The 10,872-nt window shown below is 44.7% G+C and overlaps 1 pseudogene; it reads right to left on the bottom strand.

Annotated features, from left to right (window-relative positions):
* Nucleotides 1–9,034: 9,034 nt before the first annotated feature.
* LOC147009773 (uncharacterized) lies at nt 9,035–10,609 on the bottom strand (annotated as a pseudogene).
* Nucleotides 10,610–10,872: the final 263 nt, after the last annotated feature.

Genomic DNA, 10,872 nt, shown 5'->3' with positions numbered 1-10,872 from the left:
ACCCACACACACCCCATGGTATCGGGCGGAGGTTGGACCGTGACATTCCAATTTTGGGGGTTGATGGAAAGGCTCAAAGGTAGCGTAGTCTACTATCTTTGAGCTGTCATCTAGTTTGGGTTGGTGTCGCAAAACGACTCAACTAGGAACTTTGACTCAGGAGCCAATCGGCCCATTATACCTGCGCAACACCAACACCAGACCAAACAAATCTGTCTCAGGCCACAAAACCAGTCTCAACGGGGGAGGGGGAGCCAGGAGGTGATGTGTGTGTGTGTGTGTGTGTTTGTACATACACACGTACACACACAAACACACACACACATACACACGGAGTTCCACATCACTCTCTGCTGGCATTCGCATGTGGTTCTCCACCTCCGAGCCCACAGCCGGTGACAGACCCCATTTATAAGCACTTCCCCACCATCCATCTGAACAATCATCCCCAATGAATAAATAATCGAGAGAACAGACAAAAGTCCTCAAGTTTCCAAGCCATATGATTTTACCAACTAGTACTGGACCATCTCGAGCAGAATGGGCCATGTTGAGGGAGGTTTTCACTCTGCGGTGGACAAAACAACTTGGTCAAGTCAAGACTATCCGATAGAATATAATAGATTATCTTACTTTTCTTTTTGCCCTGATTACCACTACTCGCACAACTATGGCTTTCACAAAGAGTCGGCGAGCTATCGCCGGAATCTTGAGAAAATTCCAAATTCCTGCTCTAACCTTAGTCGAACGTGAGGCCTACTCAGCTGGTTCGTAAAAGAGTTGGGCCAAGCTTCAATTCCCCCAGCCAATCCAACAAGAACGTGGGAATAATTGTGACTGTTAAAGAAGGAAAAAAAACTTGTACATCAACAACAGTAAAAACATTTGGTGAGTGAAGGGCTATCTGGAATATAGTGTGCAGTTTTGGTCACCACAACTTAGGAAAGACATAGCTGCCATAGAGAGGGTTCAGCGCAGGGTGACGAGATCGATTCCTGGCCTCGCTAGATTCAGCTTTAAGGAGCAGCTGAAGAGACAGGGCTTTATATATTAGAAAGGAGGCGGTTACGAGGAGATATGATGGAGATGTTTAAGATAATGAAAGGTATCGATAAAATAAGTGCAGAATAATTATTCAGCAGCGTAAACAGGACCAGGGGCCACAGCCTGAGAGTAAAGAAGAGGTGAGGTAAGACCGTAGTAAGGTAGGGGACTTTTACTCAAAGAGTAGTTGATGCATGGAATGGCCTCCCTGGAACGGTAGTGGCAGCAGAAGCGGTTGATAAGTTTAAATTAGAATTAGACAGGTACCTGGAAGTTATGGAGATAGAGGGGTATTGGGATGTTAGACAGAATGTTCAGAGAGGCATTGCGCTTTCTCGCGGTCTGTTGTCCAGATTGTGTTATCCACATTGAGTGCACCTACACCATCCTGTGTGCGAGTGTTTCCTCGAAGGTAGACATATAGGTGTTTAGGTGCAGATTTTGCTTTACTAGCAAGAGGCTTTGTTTGCACTGGTGACAAGGCCTTAACGACAGCGTAGTCCCCCTCTGACCTTGTGTTTTGGTAATGCCTCCACAGTTTCTGCTTTGCTAGCAGGAGCTTCAGAGTGTCCCTCATCAACCATGGAATTCTGCTTTTCTGACACAACTGCTGCTCTGGGGTATTCATTAGGTTTTCAATAACTGACTTAATGTGTAGCCACGCTTAATCTGCCGAATCTATATCCTCAAGTTCTATTACAGTGGATAAGCTCTAATATTTTAACAAATTGTGCATTTTATGAGAAAAGCATGAAATTTCTAGCATAGTTAGGTCATACCATAATGTTTATTTTCAGATGTGGAGGGAAGTCAGATTTGACCTCTGAGGACCGTGAGAGGTCAAATCCAAGATGGCCGCTCGTCACCCGGGTCTAATGTTCAAACGTCCTTAATTTTGGAACCAGACTGCGCAGAAAAACATTTACGGTGTAATTTCCAACTAAATTGGGGATGCCCATTCATTTGGTGATACCTTTGAGAATGTCAGAATTCAAGGAAATGAATTTAGGTCAAGGTCAAGATAAAAATTTATCAAAAAATAAACAATCAGTTGAAATTTGCAAATGAATACCGAGTGGTGTCATTGTGGCGAATTTAGTTATTTAGCCCCTCAACGCCCTGGTACAGGCTGGACGAACGCCCTGGTACAGGCTGACATTGCAAGTTCTGGAACAGCAAATTCCTTCATACATGCCAGCCATGTCACCAAGACCCGCCATGCACACCAGGTCACAGCTGCAAGCCTTTATACACTCCTCCAACACGCTTACCGTGAAGACTGCACATCCGATGATACTGATGCCATGCAACCTGATAGTCCACCTTTTGAGGAGTGGTGCATACAGCGAACAAAGGCCAGTGTCCACTTTGACTACTGGCTAAAGACTTTGTCATTGGAGCTTCTCTTGCTGCGGTACATTAGGTCTCTTTGTGAAGGTAACTTCCAGCTGTAAGTGGAATCCCTGACACAGATCATGCCATGGATGTTCACCCTTGATTACACGCACTACTCCAGATGGCTTCCCGTACACATCCGTGACATGACGACTCTCTCTGAAAAACACCCAGATGTCCCATCAGAATTCAAATCTGGAAATTTTGTGGTGTGCAAAACCAGCAACAAGTTCTCTGCCATGGCACTTGACCAGTGCCATGAGCAGAACAATACAATGGTCAAAGGTTCTGGTGGGGCTATTGGACTGACTGGCAATCCTGGAGCACTCAGACGCTGGATGGTAGCAGGGCCAGAAATGGCAAGGATCACTACAGAGTTTGAGCAACAGGCCACAAAGCAACAGCATGGTGCTGGCAATACTGGACACCATCACCATGATCAGCAACCTGGAGTGCAAGCAGCATTCCTGAAGGAGGTTAAGGCATTTGTGACAGTGCTGGAAGAGATGGGGAATCCATTTATAGAACACAGTCAAGACCTACTAGTCATTGACATAAGGGACATCGTGGACACCCAAGTGACTCAAACTGTGAGAAGGATCGAGACTCTTGGTGAAGAGCAATACACCAAGTTTGTGAGAGAAAGGCTGCAACAGTGTACAACACCTATCACACAAACACTTCCAAAGAACAAGTTGCCACTGTTCAGTAGGCCACCGGTCAAGATTAAGTCAAAACAGAAGGCACAGCTCGCAGCACTCAAGAGTGACTGTGGTCTCTTTTCGAGGCTGTACATCTCCTGTCAAACACGAGACGGAGACATGGACAATTTCTGTTTAGTTCCAAAATGAAACGTGTTTGAACATTAGACCCGGTGGGCTGGTGGCCATCTTGGATTTGACCTCTCACGGTCCTCAGATCTCAAATCTGACTTCCTCCACATCTGAAAATAAACCTCATGGTATTCACTAACTATGTCAGAAAATTCATGCTTTTCTCATAAAACGCACAATTATTGTGCTTATCCGCTGTACTATTCTCATCGGGTATTGGCGGCTGCATATCTCATTCCTGCGAAGTTGGCCTTCCAGATGTTGCGATGCTTTCCCAGTGCTATCCATGGTACATCTTTGGGCAGGAAGTGTCGCCAGTGGAGCACTACATGATCACTCTTACCCAATGGCAGGAGACATGGCTGCAATTGCACATCCTCATCATCCTTGGTGAATACAAGGTCCAGACATGATGGCTCCTGGCCCCTCAGAGAATCGTGTAGGCTCCACTACATGCTGCGTGAGTAGTTCTTTGGCAGCTATGTCCAACAGTCAGCTGCTGAAAGACTTTGGCTCTCCCATATATGTGAGGCTGGACCAGTTGACATGGGGTGCATTGAGGTCTCCCATGAATAGCACATTTGTAGTTGCCGAGCAATGGTGCGTGATTTCCACAAGGAATTCCAGATCCTGGTCCCTCAAATTGCCGGGTGGCCTGTACCAGACCCCAACGGCTAGTTTGTGAGAGCCTTGTATAATTATTTTGCAGAAATATTATACAAAAAAAAAACCCAATAGATAAACACAAAAAATTACAATAAAAAACCTACAAAAAACACAAACACAAAAACAAGCAGTCATAGACTGGTACTTACGAAATCGTCAACTTGACCTCTGACCTTGTCTAATAAAAGCTGTCTCTCGAGAAGGTAGCGACGCAAACCAGAAGTTTCTACGTTGTTTCTGTACCAAACCATCAAAAATCGTATGTTTTGGATGTTTGACCTCACTGTGACCTTGACCTTTGACCGATTTCGACCAAAATCTAATCAGCACTAGCATTCAACCTCCTGAATCACGTGGTATAATTTGACATTGGTAGATTCTTCCGTTCTCGAGTTATCATTTTTTGGATGTTTGACCTCACTGTGACCTTGACGTTTGACCGATTTTGACCAAAATCTAATCAGCACTAGCCATCACCTTCCTGAATCACGTGGTGTAATTTGACATTGGTAGCTTCTTACGTTCTCGAGTTATCGTGCCTACAAACAAACAAACAAACATACAAACAAAAATGGAAGTCATTAATATACTTACGAAATCTTTAGATTTCGTAACAAACACACACAAACAAACGCACAAACAGATGACGGAAGTCATCAATATACTTACAAATTATATATATATATATATATATATATATTGTTATATATTATATTATAAACAAATCTAAAGATTTCGTAAGTAACAAACAAAATAAAACTACAATAAAAGCAAACAACCCCCCCCCAAAACCAAAAAAAAAAACAGGAAAAAATCTACAAAAAAAAAAATACAAAAAAACATTTTGCATTTTTATTTGTTATATATATATATTGATGTGGTGTTGGTGTGGTGCAGGCATCATGAGCTTAAACCAGAGATGCCAACTTTTGGAAATCAGAATTAGGGAGGATTTGCAACCGACACCAAATAATGTGCGCAAAGCGCACATCTCGAGCGCGGAGCGCTCGACCCTTGCGGCGGGGTCCAGGGCCCGCCTTAGGGCCCTGGAAGCTCTGGGGTTCTAGACGCTCTCTAGTGCCCTCTGAGCCCTATTTTGGAGCATTTAACATGTTAAGAATTCCCACTTTTTGAACAAAAAAAGGGGAAAATTGTGCACTTTTTAATGTTACATGTATGTTAATATTAGTAAGTTAGGGGACAATCAAAGATTAACAAAAAGCACACAAGAAGCAATATTTTTCTTACCTTACTGGCTGGTACTACTGCTGCTTGCTTTTTCCATGGCAGCTTTGCTGAGTGACAGCTGTGTGGCTCTTTTAGCCCTTCTGATTATGTCTTTGCTGTATTCTCTCTGGTAGCAAGGGGTGCTATGAGCTAGTTTTTCAATTAAGAGAGCTTCCAGGGTTTTGACACTCAAATTGGGACGAAATTCAGTATGATTCTTCCGTACAAGACTGAGTGCCCGCTCACATGATGCGTTCGAATGAGGAATGACCAAGATTCCCTTCATCACTTTGCTCAAATTAGGATACTTCTTGGCACCAGTGCAGGGATCTGTGAGCTGTGAAATCCGATGCCACTGCTCATCCACTCTCACTGTCTCAGTAGCAATTGTAGCTATGGAGGCGTCTGCCTGGTAGTGAGCGAATTCACTCTCAAGACTGTCTATGTCACTATCACCGCCACTGAACAGACAGGGGAATTTCTTGATGAAAAACTCCACACAGTCAAACCCCACTTCTTGGTGTAGCTTAACATCCAGCACCTGAGCATGCTTGGCTAATTCATCATCTAGCGGCCAGGTTTTGAAGATGTAATTGCAGGCTTTCACATAATATGAGCGAACTGCACTGAAGAAACCTTGGATGTCTGACTCACTCAGAGTGAAGGTGGATTTCTTGAGACTCCTTTGTTCCCTTATATACAGTTTGGCATCGTTCCCAATCATGAGGTCCTCATCATTCTTCTGATGATTTCTGTCAGAGAAGGGTACATTTACCAGAGCAACCGATGACACCGATGGTTTCAAAAACCGTACGAAGATATCTTTCAGAAGACCATTCAATTCTCCGTGCAGGAGATGAATACAGGGTTCGTCTCTTTGTAGCAGAAGATTCCCCTTCTCAAAAAGCTTGTTAGCATATCGAAGGAAGAAACAATAGAGTTTTGTTTGTGGAGACAAGAACATCCTGTTGACACGTTTTTCTCTAGATTCCTGCACAGTGTTTGAGGAAGATGCGCTTTTAGTTGTAGAACTCGTAGTACACTTAGCCGCAGGGCGATCACACTTGCGTTTACTGCCAGCAGAAGAGGTCAGACTCGTAGTACCAGATCCAATTTTACGTTTGAGGAGAGAGCTTGAGGTAGGTGCAGCCAAGGAAGAAGACCTCTGATTCGAAGGTTTTGCTGAGCTTCTATCAAGTGATTTGGCAAAAGCAGAACTTAACTTGGGTCCTTCTTTGCCTGTAGATGGGACTATCACAGTCTTTCTCAACTCTGAAGGGATCTGCTTTGTAGATGAACGTGATGAAGGGCCGGTGATGCTACCTGCTCTCAGCATTGGTTTTGGTGCTGTCCCTGCTGTCTTCTTCGCAGCAGATACTGCAGTGGTAGTGGTGAATGCTGCTCCACTAGTGCTTGATCCTGCAGTGCCAGTACTGGCAGTAGATACAGTGCCGTTCTTCTTGCTCGTTGTTAGAGTCTTGGCTACAGTTGGTTGCATTTTTCTTCGTACTTCTTCTTTGAAGAAGAGGCGAAGTGGCTCCCACTGTTCAATCAGCCTGTCTAGGCACTGACCAAGGGACAGCCACCTTGTTGCGACATGCTTCAGAATCTTGTGTGTCGGGGCATCACAGAGTTCTTGGAGTGCTTTCACTCCTTTGACGCGTTTACTACTTTTGTCCAAGTAGTAGTAAATATCGATGAGAAAGTCATCTAATTCAATGGGTAAGGCCTGAGCCGCCTTCTTGGCCGTATTGTGCATCATATGGCAAGGGCATCCCATGATGTAGCACTCTGGATTTTGTTTGTGGATATAAGCAGCGACTCCTTTGTGCTTGCCCACCATGACAGAGGCATTATCAGCACAAAAGGAAACACAATTTCCCCACGGAATTTTCCTGTCACTGAACTCATGATCAAGCAGTTTGAAAATGTTTTCTCCAGTGGAATCTTGTTTGCACGCAAGCAAACTTAGCAAACCTTGCTTCACAATCCCAGCACTGTTGTCATAGTACGAAATCAGGACAGGATATAGCTGGGCCTCACCACTGTCATTGCTACCGTCTGTAGCTAGGCTAAATGGAGCTAGTCTAGCAATATCGGCAATAGATGAAGCAGTAACATTTGACAACTCACCAATTATTGCTGAAGTTTTTGTTCTTGCACATCCATACTTTGAAGCAACTTTTGAATCTGGAAACATCTTTTGAAATAGAGGTCCAGCATGATCTGAGACTGATATGGGCAAGTTATGTTCCACAATAAATCCACTAAAGAGAAGTTCCGCTCGGGTAACATCCTCTTCCTCGCTTGTCCCTTGTTTGGTGAAATAATTCAGAAGTGTACCGGTACTCGTGCTCGAAGATCTCTCCTTTGCAATGTCTGTGTGCCGTTTGCTTCCAACGTGCTTCCGAATATCATCGCGACCTCCGTGCTCAACTGAAATATCAACGCTGCATACTGTACAATACGCATGATGAATTCCTCTTTCAGACTTTCGAATACACGGGTATTGGAGACTGTATTCGGTCTTGTACTTCTGAGACCATTTCTTGGTCTTCGTAAGCTTCTTTTCTGCCATTTCGTAATCAACATCTTGGGCTTGAAGCATCAGTAACTTCGAAGTCGATGTTCCACAGCTGCAGCGCGACTCATAGAACTCTAGCGGCTGTTAAACACCGCACGGTGGTCGCGACCGCCGGGCTGGTACGGGGCCCAGCTGCATGCAGTGAGCGTATCGCATGCATATACACTGTGCATACATACCGCATGCACTGTATTGCACACATACAGCATGCACTAAATCTCAGTGCATGATCGCATAAGCGAGATCCAGACCCAATGTTTCGCTGCTCCTCATTTGAATTTGCAATTTTTTACGTACAATTTGGTAGCAGCGAACGTTATGGAGTTACCACATGCTATACGTAGCAGACGATGCTTTTCATTCAATTCTCATACTAGTACATTCTGATTAGTGAACAGTGCAAAAATATCAAAATTTCGGGAGGATAAGGATAGTGATCGTAAGGGCGGGAGTTTGGGTGAATTTTCGGAAGCCTCCCGATAAAATCGGGAGGGTTGGCATCTGTGGATCTAGATTCCGGGTGTTCGGCAGAGTCGACCCTACTGCTCCACCTCGGGGTCGTGCTCGCAACCGATCCCTGGCCCGCAACAGTACGCATCTTAGAAATGTCCCTTGAGCAATAGATCAAAGCTACAGGCTAATAAAATTCATAACATGCCAAAAATCTATTATTATGCTAATTAGCTACCGCCATCCTGGAAATGCAAGTATGACAGTCCTCGTCCGCCTCTGCAACAAAGGAGAGAAGGCTTGGCATCAAGAGACGCCACATAGCTTGCAAAGTCAGTTTGCGTGCCCTCATAGCTTTGTTGTATGCCTTTCCTGCCAGAACAAGTTCTACAGTGCCTTGCCTGAGCAGTCCACTCTCCACCCACACTTCGGCTTGTCCGGAACCATTCATATGATCTCCCATGGCCTTGAAGAAGTCCATCGATACGTGAAGGCCACTGAGGCGAGGTATTAACTTGTCCTGGTATTCTGGAACAGACCACTTAAGCTCCATAAGTCTGCAGTACAGCACTTGGTCGACTGTGAGGACTGTATGTTCCTGCCCAAAATGTGAAGATATTGCCATGCATCTCTTCATGGCGGTATTCAAAGTATCCAACTCATGAGTGGGAGCAAGGGTTATAGGCAAATATCCTCCTTCTGTCTGTTCTGGTTCCTCTGATGGCAATGACTGATTGAATAGAGTCCAAGAAGGTTTTATCTCTGAATTTTGATGGCGCAAGAAGAAAGCTAGGTCTGGAGCTTTTGCTTGTCTTGCATACTCATTGTCCTCAGATTTGCTGAAGCAGGCTTCGTCGACGGGTGCTGTGAATACTGGCTTGTATTTTCCACGAGTTATACTGACAGGATGCAGCTCCTCCAGGATATTTGGCACAATTAAAGTATGTCTTGTGGATAGCTCGAGATTTTTAAGAGAAGCATCAGTTGTTTGGCCTCATTGCCATGCTGCCATTTGAGTTGCATGGAAGGTATTCTTTCCATCAAGTGTTTCATCAAGGGTGTCAATGTTATCACAGGTGTAGTGTATGAATTTATTTGCCTCAATGTTTGGTGGAATGATGGCACCAGTTGCTTTGTCCAATGATTTGAGAGTGCTCTCAGCCAAGGAAGTGTCTACTTGCAACACCTGTTTGTAACTCAGGCAATGCCCTGCCTTGTTGAATAATCATTCTAGGTCTTTTGAACGCGTAGCTTTATGAGGAGTACTTGCAAGACCAACATGTTTTGGAGTCCATTTTTTGCCACACTGACGCAGTAGACAAGATCTTGTGCCACACTCAGAACTCTGCTCCGGACATGTTCTTCATTGTTCCCAGGGTTATCATCTTCAAGGGATGCCTGCCCACCGACTATCAGTCTCAGTAGCATATATAAACTCTCGGGAATGCATGCTATAGCATCTTCTTCACTGACAGAGAACCCTTTGTGTCCTGGAGTTTCCATCATGTCTCCACGGACTTTCATAGCTACATGAACAAGTGAAAGGAAAATGTCGTCCTGGGGCTCATACTTAGGAAAGACTAACTTTTCCTCACTCTCCTCTGTGTCTGCTTTCATCTGCAAAACTGCTGTTGGCTGGTACTTAGTGGGAATCAATACGGTTTTTCGTTCTGATATGCAACTGTCAAGAGGTTGAAATAAATTGAAAATGTCCCCAAGCTGTGACTGCAACTTTTCCTTGAATGTTCCTCTTCTGCTTTGATAGGACGGCTGAATCATGGTTGAAGATTCCTCAGCTAGCTCCTTATACCTTTCCCATACATCATTCAGAAGAATCACATGTCCTTTGTCAGCTGATTGATGGAGCTCTTGGCAAAGCCATATCATACATAGCAAGGTCTGTATTTGCTGACTCCTGCTTTGTTTTGGAGGTAGACCTGTTAAATGCGCTAAGACAAGGCAGATGATATTTGGCTTCAGCTGCAATTAGGTCAATCACTCCTGCCAGTCGAAGGCCAACTTTGTAGTCAAGATGTGAGGCTTGAATTATTTGATCACTTGTTTGCTTAGTCATGACGGAGATCAGTCGTGCCTTCTTATTTGCAGTTTGACAGAAAATTCAAAGGCTCCAGTTGACTGGCTGCACACCTTTTCACAATGAACGCCTGTAACCACCTGGAACACCTGAACTGCAACCTGCTCCCTCTGTTGAATATTCTGTCTGAGTCCTCTGAAGACGTTCTATTTTACCCTTGTGCGTGAAGTGGGCATAGCACATTCTGTGCCACACAAGAGATATGGCTGTGGAGGAATCGAATGCATTCTCAAGCCAATCAATTGTCTATATTTTTGGAGTCCCTCAGCTTTTTTTCTGCTACAGGCTGCATTCCTGAGTGTTGTGAGTCCATGTTCAGTTGCTTCACTCAGGTTTTTTCTGGCTTTATGTCAGGGCAAGGATACGGTCAATCGTTGACCTCTTTGGTGTAAAGCCTGACTGCTCTGGACGCTGGTGCTCAAGCAGATGGTGGCGAACCCTATCAAGAATTATCCGAGCAAAGACCTTGCCCGGCACTGAGAGCAGCGTCACCCCTCGGTAGTTGTTGCAGTCTTGGCGATCACCCTTCCCTTTCCAGAGAGGGACAACAAGGCCCCTCTTCCAGTCAGTTGGGATGA

This window comes from Eptatretus burgeri, chromosome 17, assembly GCF_056783735.1.
Source record: "Eptatretus burgeri isolate ZD-2024b chromosome 17, Ebu_testis_v1, whole genome shotgun sequence".
Classification (NCBI taxonomy): domain Eukaryota; kingdom Metazoa; phylum Chordata; class Myxini; order Myxiniformes; family Myxinidae; genus Eptatretus; species Eptatretus burgeri.
This window is presented reverse-complemented; position numbering and strand designations above follow the sequence as displayed.